Genomic DNA, 16,123 nt, shown 5'->3' on the forward strand with positions numbered 1-16,123 from the left:
ACCAAATGTAAAATCGGTGAAAAATGTGGAAGGATGAAATTTGTATTTTTCCCGAAAGAAAACATACAAACTATATATAGTTTTATGAGAATTGTCATACCATCTGAAGCTGGTGCAAGTGTCACAAACATCTTACTCCTTTCAACTAATTGTTTTCTGAGGAATTGAGGTTTTCTGCCGATTGTCTAACTGCATGCTGTAGTAGAAGTTTTTATAGCACGAGCCCATGACCTTTGGTCTCTACTGGCGTTGTATTCTATGATGACCTTTGGTCTGTATTTATTATATTTAGGATAAATTGCACATCACTCCCTTTAAATTTCTAGTTTTCGCACTTTACCCCCTCAATTTTTTCAAAAGTGAATGCCCCCTTCAAAATATTATTCTTGTTGCACATTGCATCGATAGTAAAATTCCGATGGATTATTCATCGGAATTGAGGATTTTTGTTGCACATTGCCCATTTAAATATTATTTTTATTGCAAGTTGCCCCATAAAAAAATATTTTTTTGCACATTGCCCCTTTAAAATGTTATTTTTGTTGCACAAAGCTTTTCAAAAATTGGCTTATGGGGCAAAGTGCAATCAATATAATATTTCGAAGTTGGAATATCCATTTATTTAATTTTTTCGGAGGAAAGTGCGAAAAATAGAAATTTATGGGGGGAAAAGTTCATTTTTGTCCTTATATTTATCTGGTTTGATTGTCATTTCCTAAGAGTTGTATTGTTCCAAGGAAGCTAACGATTAGTGACTACATGTATACATTAACTTCCTTGGAAAAAAAAATCCACTATTGGGAAGAGATAAAGTCATAAAGGTAAGAAAACCATAAGTCCCGGTGTGAAAACTTTATATACATAACAAAAAAAAAATTCATTATCTAAATTTCTAATTCCTCCAAAATAAAAGAAGGAACAAACAAGTCGCAGGCAACTAACAATGTCTGTAACACCAGCACCAGCCGCAGATGGTATTACCACTCTCCTATATATATTTATTTATTTATTTATTTATTTATTTATTTATTTATTTATTTATTTATTTATACATGTCTATCAGTCAGTATATGCAGTTAGGGGTGGGCATTCGGGTCGGGTTATTCGGGTTATGACCCGACCTGGTCTGGTAAAACCCGATGGATCGGGTAATTTGAAGTCTACCGGGTTTTTGCCGGGTTCGTTTACCTCTTTATTATTTATTATCGGGTTTTTTATTATTTATTATTGAGTTCCATCTAATATATTTCATTTTGAGCTTTCAATTCTTGTTTTTATATTGCAACAATTTGTTTAGTGGTTCAAGTATTTATATTGGCACCGCATTTTTTTATTATTTTTTTATAATAAATAAATGACTTTGTAATAGGTAATAGTTCGAATAACAACATTATTATTGAATATATTGGTGCCAAAAAAAACCAAGCAAAAAAAGAAAAAAAAAAAAAAAGAAGAAGAAGAAACCTGACCCCGACCCGATTATTTCGGGTCGGGTTCGGGTAATGATTTTTAAGTCAAAAACTTGAATAACCCGACCCGAACCCGAATGCCCACCCCTATATGCAGTAGTAGACCGATGACTTTTTACTACGATATTTTTTGCTATGGTAAAAACCGTAACATAAAATCTATCCTTTACTACGAGACAATCTCGGAGTCATAGTAAATACTGGGATTTACCGTAGCAAAAAAGTATTTGTTGTGGCCATTTACCGTAGCAATGTTTTTGTCACGCCCGTTGTTGGGTGCTAAATACCAACACGCAAGTGTACGTATTGCAAACAAGTAGTAAAGTAGACTCGTGGGGAAAATTACAGTTTATATCCCTAAACTTTACCACTAAATCGATTTATGTCCTCAAACTTTTTCAGCCACGAAATATGTCCTCAAACTTACCACTTTTTAACAATTTATGTTCTGCCGTCAACTCCGTCAGTTAACTTGGACGGAAATATCACGTGTGGCGCACGTGATGTCGATCTGGCCGTTAAATGCTGATATGGCTGACACACTGAGATGATGTGGCCGAAAAATTGACATGGAGTGACTTGTGGTTCTCTCTCCCTTGATTTCAATTTTAAAATTCCCAATTTATCATTAAAACCCCCAATTTCGCATTCCCCCGATTTCATCGAACCGAATGTAGAAACCCTAACCCTCAAATTCTAGTCATATTCTGCACTACAACACACAATTTGATTGACATCGAAACTTCTACCTCCCAAATCCCCATAATGAAGTTCAAAGATATCAACTTCGAAGAAACTTACCAAAATTGAAAATTCTTGTTCCATTGTGAAGTTCTAGCTCCACAAATGTTTGAAATTTGCGAAATTATGGTTGGGCAATCTTGTTGTTGCGGAATTTCACCTCAATTCAGTGCTTCGTACGAGGAATTTAGAGGGTAGGGTTTTTGCATCCGGTTCAATGAAATCGGGGATGAGAAATAGGGGGTTTTAATGATAAATTGAGAATTTTAAAATTGAAATCAAGGGAGAGAATCACGTGTCACTCCATGTCATTTTTTCGGCCACATCATCCCAGTGTATCAGCCATATCAGCATTTAACGGCCAAATCGACATCCCGTGCGCTACACGTGATATTTCCGTCCAAGTTAACTGTTGGAGTTGACGGCAGAACATAAATTGTTAACAAGTGGTAAGTTTGAGGACATATTTCGTGGATGAAAAAGTTTGAGGACATAAATCGTTTTAGTGGTAAAATTTAGGGACATAAACTGTAATTTTCCCTAGACTCGTGAGAGTCGGATGTCGATCCCACAGGGAATACGCAAATTACCTAATCCTAAGTACCAAATCTTAACAATTACGATTTTTATCCAGCCTACGCAGGGTTGTCAATTTAATTAACTAAATAAATTAAACTAATTAAGAAAGCAAGTAATCACGAGAAAATATCAATATAAAACGGATCTAGGATTTTATCTTCCCCCTATGCGATAATTCTTCACCCAATTAATCTCCTATCATGCAAGTTACGATTCTCGATTATTAACCCAAGACACGAAATTATTCATAACCAGCTGTCGCTGCGTTATAAGCCTATTATTCATAAAAGATTCACTATATGTCTATGCAAACCTAGTACAAATAAAGCATTAAAGAACAAGTCTCGTAAACGGCTACCTAAGGTATTATCTGTATGTCTACGATAATACATGCAATCAACACACGCATTCGGTGAAAAACTACTCGAAGGCTCTTCTATCCCTATTCTAATTATTAAAACGATCTGTCAATCAATTCTAACAATAACAACTAGCAACATAAATTAGCTACGTTCATGCGCTAAATAAGATCAAGATAGAAGAAATAATCGAAGAATTAAACTTGCATAAAAGTAGAAAAATAGATTCGAATTACCACATAGGGTTCCAATAAAATCCTAGAATAAAAACTTAGCTACTCATGTTCGTTACGAAAAGCATAATAAAAATACGAAAAATCATAAAAACTATAAATAAAAATCAAAGAGGAGAACTAGGATGAAGATTCGTCAAGTCTTCGTCTTCGTTCTTGTGCTCCTTGATCGCGTGTAGAAAGATGAAAGATAAAAACTAAAAATAAACGATAAAAAGGTAAAAAGATCCAAGATAAATCTAATTGTGTGCTCATGGCCTTTAAATAGGGTGCAAAAATATAATAGGGCGGGTTTCCTTGTGTAATTAAACTTCCTTCACTGCGCCCCTACGCCCATCCGGACGGCCGTGTGAGATTAAGCTTTAAAATTCGGACGGCCGTCCGGTCCTTAATTCTCCAGAATTCTGGTTTTTTCACTTTTGGCCCACTTTTTCTCCGAATTTGCAGTTTTCACCCCAAACGTTGCCAAGTCTTCAATTTGCAGCTAAAATACAAATAACAACCATTTTAAGCACCAATTATCATTAAAACACACCAAAAGCTCCAATTAAAAGGTACAATTAAGTGTATAAATATACACTTAACACCCGTATATGCTACGGGGCAAATTCGTAGCAAAAGTCTTTTTTCGTAGGATGAATTTGATACCTTTTGCTACGGTTACTGGTAAAAAGCCATTTTACTACTAGTGATGTATGAATATATGTAGACCTATCTCATCGAATACATATATTATAACTAATTTATGTGTATCTATTTCTGTAGAAATCACCACAGTGGAAACAATAGAGGCATCACCGGCACATTTTCTGATCAAGATTGAATCTTTCTCTTTGCTTGGCAAATGCGGAATCGAGAAATACGATACCAATGAGTTTTTCGCTGGAGAATACAAATGGTACGTATATATATCATGATAAATAAAATACAATTAATTATTGCTTAATAAAACCATGGTATTAATCCATTTTTCCATATTGATCAGGAAACTAATAATCTGTCCTAATGAAGATGAAAACGGAAAAAAACACAGCGAATATATATCTGCAAATTTGGCTATGGCGGACACAATTTCTTTACCGGCAAATTGGGAGGTCAATGCAGTCTTTAATATATTTATCTTCAATCAGATTTCAGGAAATTATGTTTTTTCAGGTATTATTCTTTCTTCTTTTGTTATTTAAGTTTTTAAGTTGAACAAATTAAATAGTCAATAATTTTTTTTCTATTCACAGGAAGAACAAGACGATTTCTTGGAATGAAGTCGGAATGGGGATTACCCAAATTCATATCGAAGAATATTCTCTTAGATCCATCAAATGGATACCTAGTCAACCACAACTGTGTATTTGGTGCCGAGAAGCAGTCACTGAATGTTTGTCTTTGAAAAACGTCAAATTTCCTAACAAGCGTGATTGGAAGATTTCAAGGTTCTCCAAATTGCAAGGCATTTGGAATTCTGAAGAGTTTAGTGCTGGAGGCCTCAAATGGTAACAAATTTTTTATTACAACTATGTTTTTTATAGGAAAAAATGCACCTCACCCCATATAAATTTTTCATTTTTGTACTTTTGCCTCTAAAAAATAGAAAAAGGGATAACTCCCTCCAAATATTGTTTTGGTTTCACTTTGCCCCAAAAGCCAATTTTTTTGTGGGCATCCTGCACCAAAAATAATATTTTAAAGGGGCAATGTGCAGAAAAATAATACTTTTAAGGGGCAATGTGCAACAAAAACACTCTATTCTTGTGAATAATCCAATGAAATTTTGCTATAGGGGCAATGTGCAACAAGAATGACATTTTGGAGGGGATAATCATTGTTTTAAATTTGAAGGGGGTAAAGTGCAATAATTAGAAATTTTATAAGGGGTGACGTGAAATTTGCTCTTTTTGATATGCATGTTGTTGTAGTTTCACATTAGTTTTGTTATTTTGGTTAGGAAGATTCTTCTTTACCCGAAAGGAAATGGCGAAGGGACTGGTCGCAATGTTTCCATATTTTTGTCCCTAGTCGATTCCAGTAACTCTACCCCTCCCGGAAGAGTGAAGGCACGTTACACCATATGCCTCAAAAACCAGTTTCCGGATGAACACATTCAACGAAATGGTAAACTAAACATGAAAAAGAAGAAAAAAAAAACAATTTCATATATATATATATTTAAAATTCATAAGATATAACGAGTTTCGGTTACATTTTTATATTACCTATCGGGGGAGATTTCCTCTTTGAAATTCTGAGGGGGTAAAGTGCAAAAATTAGAAATTTCAACGGGTGATGACATGCAATTTGCCCCTTATTATTTGTTCAACATTCTTTAATTTTCTACTCCGTATTATGGTAAATCTACCTTGCTCTTTACAATTTCTAACTAAAATATCTTTCATACAACTTGTTGCATCTGGACTTTCATGCAAAAGTTACTAGACTTCTCTGATATTTTTCAATCAGGAAAATTACAGTTTTCACAACTCAAGTTTGCATTGATTTCATATTTGGTATCTCATGTTCACAAAAAAACATTTGGTCCTTTATGTTTAAAAAAATTAACACTTTTGGTCATTCCGTCAATTTACCGTTATTCGGCAGTTGAAGCAATGACGGGCACACACATAATTCCATTAGTACTAACGGAAAATTGACGGAAATGACTAAAAGTGTTAAATTTGGAAACATCCACTACACCAAAATGGACATTTTCTAACAAATATATCTGTTAGTAAAATTATTTGTAATGGAGTAAAACCGTTAGAAATACTGCGTTAGAAACCGTTATTTGTAATCTAGTCAACTGTTGAGACAGACTACGTGTTACGACATTAGGTGTGGTAACAGAATTCTTGTGTTGTTACAGTAATAAACCTACTAAAAGCAGAATAAAGAACACAAGAATTTAATGTAGTTCGGATACAAATGTACCCTACATCCACGAGGACTTGCAAAACTAGTTCAAATTTAAGTGTACATTAATAGGACTTAATAAAACACTAAAGACTCCCTCTTTATGTGATACGCCGTTCTTGCACACGACTCGAACTTGTTGATAATCAAAGCAATTCCTCCATCCGCACTCTTGGACTTCCTCCAATGTTGAACTCCCTTCAAATGGCGGATCGACCTCTCCCGAGATCTTTTAAGCACTTCTCCCGAAACGCCGATCTTCTTTATGGCCTGGTAGAAGAAACCTGGTCTGTTGCCACACCTGATGTGCCGACGGGGCTGCAGCACGGGCTGCACCCTTCAAAGCCTTTATGCTGGGATTTTTCTTATTAAAGCTCCATGGGACTCATATGAGGTTGAGGGGTTGAGGGCCTTATATAGGCACGAAATCACCACCCTAAACCTAACTTGGGCCCTAAGAAATCGATTTAACTAGGTAATAGAATCCTAGTCGATTTCTACTTCTATTCTAGATAAGTACAAAAGATACCTAACTAGAATATAATACATGGAAATAAATCTAAGTGCTAATAAAAATATTACAAGAATAGGACTCTAATTAATTCCAAAATAAACATGGAAAACAAATCTTTGCCAATCTTTAATTACCACGTATGCCGAATTTCTTCAATCTCCACTAACAGAAATCTGGCGCCAACAATCTCCCCCTTTGGCATAGATTGGTTAGAATCCATGTTTAACAAGAACTCCCCCTGCAGATGAGATTTACTCCCCCTGCAACACAGATGTCACTTTTCTTCACCCGTCTTGGTCTTCTATCAGAGTTTCCCATCATGGGGCACGTTACAACGCAGCAGAATTGGGTGAATGCCGTGACAAACTTCCGTCTCAACCTTCCTTGTGGACACACGTCATCCAATAAACAAACCAAAGAAATCAAAACCCAAAAATCAGACACTAAGTATATCTAGTGACCCGCTCTGATGCCAATTGTTGATTTTAAATGCCTATGGAAATCTAGTCAACTGTTGAGACAGACTACGTGTTACGACATTAGGTGTGGTACCAGAATTCTTGTGTTGTTACAGTAATAAACGTACTAAAAGCAGAATAAAGAACACAAGAATTTAATGTGGTTCGGATACAAATGTACCCTACATCCACGAGGACTTGCAAAACTAGTTCAGATTTAAGTGTACATTAATAGGACTTAATAAAACACTAAAGACTCCCTCTTTATGTGATACGCCGTTCTTGCACACGACTCGAACTTGTTGATAATCAAAGCAATTCCTCCATCCGCACTCTTGGACTTCCTCCAATGTTGAACTCCCTTCAAACGGCGGATCGACCTCTCCCGAGATCTTTTAAGCACTTCTCCCGAAACGCCGATCTTCTTTATGGCCTGGTAGAAGAAACCTGGTCTGTTGCCACACCTGATGTGCCGACGGGGCTGCAGCCTTCAAAGCCTTTATGCTGGGATTTTTCTTATTAAAGCTCCATGGGACTCATATGAGGTTGAGGGCCTTATATAGGCACGAAATCACCACCCTAAACCTAACTTGGGCCCTAAGAAATCGATTTAACTAGGTAATAGAATCCTGGTCGATTTCTACTTCTATTCTAGATAAGTACAAAAGATACCTAACTAGAATATAATACATGGAAAAAAATCTAAGTCCTAATAAAAATATTACAAGAATAGGACTCTAATTAATACCAAAATAAACATGGAAAACAAATCTTTGCCAATCTTTAATTACCACGTATGCCGAATTTCTTCAATATCCACTAACAAAAATCTGGCGCCAACAATCTCCCCCTTTGGCATAGATTGATTAGAATCCATGTTTAACAAGAACTCCCCCTGCAGATGAGATTTACTCCCCCTGCAACACAGATGTCACTTTTCTTCACCCGTCTTGGTCTTCTATCAGAGTTTCCCATCATGGGGCACGTTACAACGCAGCGGAATTGGGTGAATGCCGTGACAAACTTCCGTCTCAACCTTCCTCGTGGACACACGTCATCCAATAAACAAACCAAAGAAATCAAAACCCAAAAATCAGACACTAAGTATATCTAGTGACCCGCTCTGATGCCAATTGTTGATTTTAAATGCCTATGGAAATCTAGTCAACTGTTGAGACAGACTACGTGTTACGACATTAGGTGTGGTAACAGAATTCTTGTGTTGTTACAGTAATAAACGTACTAAAAGCAGAATAAAGAACACAAGAATTTAATGTGGTTCGGATACAAATGTACCCTACATCCACGAGGACTTGCAAAACTAGTTCAGATTTAAGTGTACATTAATAGGACTTAATAAAACACTAAAGACTCCCTCTTTATGTGATACGCCGTTCTTGCACACGACTCGAACTTGTTGATAATCAAAGCAATTCCTCCATCCGCACTCTTGGACTTCCTCCAATGTTGAACTCCCTTCAAACGGCGGATCGACCTCTCCCGAGATCTTTTAAGCACTTCTCCCGAAACGCCGATCTTCTTTATGGCCTGGTAGAAGAAACCTGGTCTGTTGCCACACCTGATGTGCCGACGGGGCTGCAGCCTTCAAAGCCTTTATGCTGGTATTTTTCTTATTAAAGCTCCATGGGACTCATATGAGGTTGAGGGGCTTATATAGGCACGAAATCACCACCCTAACCCTAACTTGGGCCCTAAGAAATCGATTTAACTAGGTAATAGAATCCTAGTCGATTTCCACTTCTATTCTAGATAAGTACAAAAGATACCTAACTAGAATATAATACATGGAAATAAATCTAAGTCCTAATAAAAATATTACAAAAATAGGACTCTAATTAATTCCAAAATAAACATGGAAAACAAATCTTTGCCAATCTTTAATTACCACATATGCCGGATTTCTTCAATCTCCAGTAACAGAAATCTGGCGCCAACAATCTCCCCCTTTGGCATAGATTGGTTAGAATCCATGTTTAACAAGAACTCCCCCTGCAGATGAGATTTACTCCCCCTGCAACACAGATGTCACTTTTCTTCACCCGTCTTGGTCTTCTATCAGAGTTTCCCATCATGGGGCACGTTACAACGCAGCGGAATTGGGTGAATGCCGTGGCAAACTTCCGTCTCAACCTTCCTTGTGGACACACGTCATCCAATAAACAAACCAAAGAAATCCAAACCCAAAAATCAGACACTAAGTATATCTAGTGACCCGCTCTGATGCCAATTGTTGATTTTAAATGCCTATGGAAATCTAGTCAACTGTTGAGACAGACTACGTGTTACGACATTAGGTGTGGTAACATAATTCTTGTGTTGTTACAGTAATAAACGTACTAAAAGCAGAATAAAGAACACAAGAATTTAATGTGGTTCGGATACAAATGTACCCTACATCCACGAGGACTTGCAAAACTAGTTCAGATTTAAGTGTACATTAATAGGACTTAATAAAACACTAAAGACTCCCTCTTTATGTGATACGCCGTTCTTGCACACGACTCAAACTTGTTGATAATCAAAGCAATTCCTCCATCCGCACTCTTGGACTTCCTCCAATGTTGAACTCCCTTCAAACGGCGGATCAACCTCTCCCGAGATCTTTTAAGCACTTCTCCCGAAACGCCGACGGGGCTGCAGCCTTCAAAGCCTTTATGCTGGGATTTTTCTTATTAAAGCTCCATGGGACTCATATGAGGTTGAGGGCCTTATATAGGCACGAAATCACCACCCTAAACCTAACTTGGGCCCTAAGAAATCGATTTAACTAGGTAATAGAATCCTAGTCGATTTCTACTTCTATTCTAGATAAGTACAAAAGATACCTAACTAGAATATAATACATGGAAATAAATCTAAGTCCTAATAAAAATATTACAAGAATAGGACTCTAATTAATTCCAAAATAAACATGGTAAACAAATCTTTGCCAATCTTTAATTACCACGTATGCCGGATTTCTTCAATCTCCACTAACAGAAATCTGGCGCCAACAATCTCCCCCTTTGGCATAGATTGGTTAGAGTCCATGTATAACAAGAACTCCCCCTGCAGATGAGATTTACTCCCCCTGCAACAGAGATGTCACTTTTCTTCACCCGTCTTAGTCTTCTATCAGAGTTTCCCATCATGGGGCACGTTACAACGCAGCGGAATTGGGTGAATGCCGTGACAAACTTCCGTCTCAACCTTCCTTGTGGACACACATCATCCAATAAACAAACCAAAGAAATCAAAACCCAAAAATCAGACACTAAGTATATCTAGTGACCCGCTCTTATGCCAATTGTTGATTTTAAATGCCTATGGAAATCTAGTCAACTGTTGAGACAGACTACGTGTTACGACATTAGGTGTGGTAATATAATTCTTGTGTTGTTACAGTAATAAACCTACTAAAGCAGAATAAAGAACACAAGAATTTAATGTGGTTCGGATACAAATGTACCCTACATCCACGAGGACTTGCAAAACTAGTTCAGATTTAAGTGTACATTAATAGGACTTAATAAAACACTAAAGACTCCCTCGTTATGTGATACGCCGTTCTTGCACACGACTCGAACTTGTTGATAATCAAAGCAATTCCTCCATCCGCACTCTTGGACTTCCTCCAATGTTGAACTCCCTTCAAACGGCGGATCGACCTCTCCCGAGATCTTTTAAGCACTTCTCCCGAAACGCCGATCTTCTTTATGGCCTGGTAGAAGAAACCTGGTCTGTTGCCACACCTGATGTGCCGACGGGGCTGCAGCCTTCAAAGCCTTTATGCTGGGATTTTTCTTATTAAAGCTCCATGGGACTCATATGAGGTTGAGGGCCTTATATAGGCACGAAATCACCACCCTAAACCTAACTTGGGCCCTAAGAAATCGATTTAACTAGGTAATAGAATCCTAGTCGATTTGTACTTCTATTGTAGATAAGTACAAAAGATACCTAACTAGAATATAATACATGGAAATAAATCTAAGTCCTAATAAAAATATTACAAGAATAGGACTCTAATTAGTTCCAAAATAAACATGGAAAACAAATCTTTGCCAATCTTTAATTACCACGTATGCCGGATTTCTTCAATCTCCACTAACAGAAATCTGGCGCCAACAATCTCCCCCTTTGGCATAGATTGGTTAGAATCCATGTTTAACAAGAACTCCCCCTGCAGATGAGATTTACTCCCCCTGCAACACAGATGTCACTTTTCTTCACCCGTCTTGGTCTTCTATCAGAGTTTCCCATCATGGGGCACGTTACAACGCAGCGGAATTGGGTGAATGCCGTGACAAATTTCCGTCTCAACCTTTCTTGTGGACACACGTCATCCAATAAACAAACCAAAGAAATCAAAACCCAAAAACCAGACACTAAGTATATCTAGTGACCCGCTCTGATGCCAATTGTTGATTTTAAATACCTATGGAAATCTAGTCAACTGTTGAGACAGACTACGTGTTACGACATTAGATGTGGTAACAGAATTCTTGTGTTGTTACAGTAATAAACGTACTAAAAGCAGAATAAATAACACAAGAATTTAATGTGGTTCGGATACAAATGTACCCTACATCCACGAGGACTTGCAAAACTAGTTCAAATTTAAGTGTACATTAATAGGACTTAATAAAACACTAAAGACTCTCTCTTTATGTGATACGCCGTTCTTGCACACGACTCGAACTTGTTGATAATCAAAGCAATTCCTCCATCCGCACTCTTGGACTTCCTCCAATGTTGAACTCCCTTCAAACGGCGGATCGACCTCTCCCGAGATCTTTTAAGCACTTCTCCCGAAACGCCGATCTTCTTTATGGTCTGGTAGAAGAAATCTGGTCTGTTGCCACACCTGATGTGCCGACGGGGCTGCAGCCTTCAAAGCCTTTATGCTGGGAGTTTTCTTATTAAAGCTCCATGGGACTCATATGAGGTTGAGGGCCTTATATAGGCACGAAATCACCACCCTAAACCTAACTTGGGCCCTAAGAAATCAATTTAACTAGGTAATAGAATCCTAGTCGATTTCTACTACTATTCTAGATAAGTACCAAAAGATACCTAACTAGAATATAATACATGGAAATAAATCTAAGTCCTAATAAAAATATTACAAGAATAGGACTCTAATTAATTCCAAAATAAACATGGAAAACAAATCTTTGCCAATCTTTAATTACCACGTATGCCGAATTTCTTCAATCTCCACTAACAGAAATCAGGCGCCAACAATCTCCCCCTTTGGCATAGATTGGTTAGAATCCATGTTTAACAAGAACTCCCCCTGCAGATGAGATTTACTCCCCCTGCAACACAGATGTCACTTTTCTTCACCCGTCTTGGTCTTCTATCAGAGTTTCCCATCATGGGGCACGTTACAACGCAGCGGAATTGGGTAAATGCCGTGACAAACTTCCGTCTCAACCTTCCTTGTGGACACACGTCATCCAATAAACAAACCAAAGAAATCAAAACCCAAAAATCAGACACTAAGTATATCTAGTGACCCGCTCTGATGCCAATTGTTGATTTTAAATGCCTATGGAAATCTAGTCAACTGTTGAGACAGACTACGTGTTACGACATTAGGTGTGGTAACAGAATTCTTGTGTTGTTACAGTAATAAACTTACTAAAAGCAGAATAAAGAACTTAAGAATTTAATGTGGTTCGGATACAAATGTACCCTACATCCACGAGGACTTGCAAAACTAGTTCAGATTTAAGTGTACATTAATAGGACTTAATAAAACACTAAAGACTCCCTCTTTAAGTGATACGCCGTTCTTGCACACGACTGGAACTTGTTGATAATCAAAGCAATTCCTCCATCCGCACTCTTGGACTTCCTCCAATGTTGAACTCCCTTCAAACGGCGGATCGACCTCTCCCGAGATCTTTTAAGCACTTCTCCCGAAACGCCGATCTTCTTTATGGCCTGGTAGAAGAAACCTGGTCTGTTGCCACACCTGATGTGCCGACGGAGCTGCAGCCTTCAAAGCCTTTATGCTGGGATTTTTCTTATTAAAGCTCCATGGGACTCATATGAGGTTGAGGGCCTTATATAGGCACGAAATCACCACACTAAACCTAACTTAGGCCCTAAGAAATCGATTTAACTAGGTAATAGAATCCTAGTCGATTTCTACTTCTATTCTAGATAAGTACAAAAGATACCTAACTAGAATATAATACATGGAAATAAATCTAATTCCTAATAAAAATATTACAAGAATAGGACTCTAATTAATTTCAAAATAAACATGGAAAACAAATCTTTGCCAATCTTTAATTACCACGTATGCCGGATTTCTTCAATCTCCACTAACAGAAATCTGGCGCCAACAATCTCCCCCTTTGGCATAGATTGGTTAGAATCCAATTTTAACAAGAACTCCCCCTGCAGATGAGATTTACTCCCCTTGCAACACAGATGTCACTTTTCTTCACCCGTCTTGGTCTTCTATCAGAGTTTCCCATCATGGGGCACGTTACAACGCAGCGGAATTGGGTGAATGCCGTGACAAACTTCCGTCTCAACCTTCCTTGTGGACACACGTCATCCAATAAACAAACCAAAGAAATCAAAACCCAAAAATCAGACACTAAGTATATCTAGTGACCCGCTCTGATGCCAATTGTTGATTTTAAATGCCTATGGAAATCTAGTCAACTGCTGAGACAGACTATGTGTTACGACATTAGGTGTGGTAACAGAATTCTTGTGTTGTTACAGTAATAAACGTACTAAAAGCAGAATAAAGAACACAAGAATTTAATGTGGTTCGGATACAAATGTACCCTACATCCATGAGGACTTGCAAAACTAGTTCAGATTTAAGTGTACATTAATAGGACTTAATAAAACACTAAAGACTCCCTCTTTATGTGATACGCCGTTCTTGCACACGACTCGAACTTGTTTATAATTAAAGCAATTCCTCCATCCGCACTCTTGGACTTCCTCCAATGTTGAACTCCCTTCAAACGGCGGATCGACCTCTCCCCAGATCTTTTAAGCACTTCTCCCGAAACGCCGATCTTCTTTATGGCCTGGTAGAAGAAACCTGGTCTGTTGCCACACCTGATGTGCCGACGGGGCTGCAGCCTTCAAAGCCTTTATGCTGGGATTTTTCTTATTAAAGCTCCATGGGACTCATATGAGGTTGAGGGCCTTATATAGGCACGAAATCACCACCCTAAACCTAACTTGGGCCCTAAGAAATCGATTTAACTAGGTAATAGAATCCTAGTCGATTTCTACTTCTATTCTAGATAAGTACAAAAGATACCTAACTAGAATATAATACATGGAAATAAATCTAAGTCCTAATAAAAATATTACAAGAATAGGACTCTAATTAATTCCAAAATAAACATGGAAAACAAATCTTTAATTACCACGTATGCCGGATTTCTTCAATCTCCACTAACAGAAATCTGGCGCCAACAATCTCCCCCTTTGGCATAGATTGGTTAGAATCCATGTTTAACAAGAACTCCCCCTGCAGATGAGATTTACTCCCCCTGCAACACAGATGTCACTTTTCTTCACAAGTCTTGGTGTTCTATCTGAGTTTCCCATCATGGGGCACATTACAACGCAGCGGAATTGGGTGAATGCCGTGACAAACTTCCGTCTCAACCTTCCTTGTGGACACACGTCATCCAATAAACAAACCAAAGAAATCAAAACCCAAAAATCAAACACTAAGTATATCTAGTGACCCGCTCTGATGCCAATTGTTGATTTTAAATGCCTATGGAAATCTAGTCAACTGCTGAGACAGACTACGTGTTACGACATTAGGTGTGGTAACAGAATTCTTGTGTTGTTATAGTAATAAACGTACTAAAAGCAGAATAAAGAACACAAGAATTTAATGTGGTTCAGATACAAATGTACCCTACATCCACGAGGAATTGCAAAACTAGTTCAGATTTAAGTGTACATTAATAGGACTTAATAAAACACTAAAGACTCCCTCTTTATGTGATACGCCGTTCTTGCACACGACTCGAACTTGTTGATAATTAAAGCAATTCCTCCATCCGCACTCTTGGACTTCCTCCAATGTTGAACTCCCTTCAAACGGCGGATCGACCTCTCCCGAGATCTTTTAAGCACTTCTCCCGAAACGCCGATCTTCTTTATGGCCTGGTAGAAGAAACCTGGTCTGTTGCCACACCTGATGTGCCGACGGGGCTGCAGCCTTCAAAGCCTTTATGCTGGGATTTTTCTTATTAAAGCTCCATGGGACTCATATGAGGTTGAGGGCCTTATATAGGCACGAAATCACCACCCAAAACCTAACTTGGGCCCTAAGAAATCGATTTAACTAGGTAATAGAATCCTAGTCGATTTCTACTTCTATTCTAGATAAGTACAAAAGATACCTAACTAGAATATAATACATTGAAATAAATCTAAGTCCTAATAAAAATATTACAAGAATAGGACTCTAATTAATTCCAAAATAAACATGGAAAACAAATCTTTGCCAATCTTTAATTACCACGTATGCCGGATTTCTTCAATCTCCACTAACAGAAATCTGGCGCCAACAATCTCCCCCTTTGGCATAGATTGGTTAGAATCCATGTTTAACAAGAACTCCCCCTGCAGATGAGATTTACTCCCCCTGCAACACAGATGTCACTTTTCTTCACCCGTCTTGGTCTTCTATCAGAGTTTCCCATCATGGGGCACGTTACAACGCAGCGGAATTGGGTGAATGTCGTGACAAACTTCCGTCTCAACCTTCCTTGTGGACACACGTCATCCAATAAACAAACCAAAGAAATCAAAACCCAAAAATCAGACACTAAGTATATCTAGTGACCCGCTCTGA

Source organism: Erythranthe guttata, chromosome 7 (assembly GCF_056151865.1).
Source record: "Erythranthe guttata isolate IM_541 chromosome 7, IM_541, whole genome shotgun sequence".
NCBI classification, from domain to species: domain Eukaryota; kingdom Viridiplantae; phylum Streptophyta; class Magnoliopsida; order Lamiales; family Phrymaceae; genus Erythranthe; species Erythranthe guttata.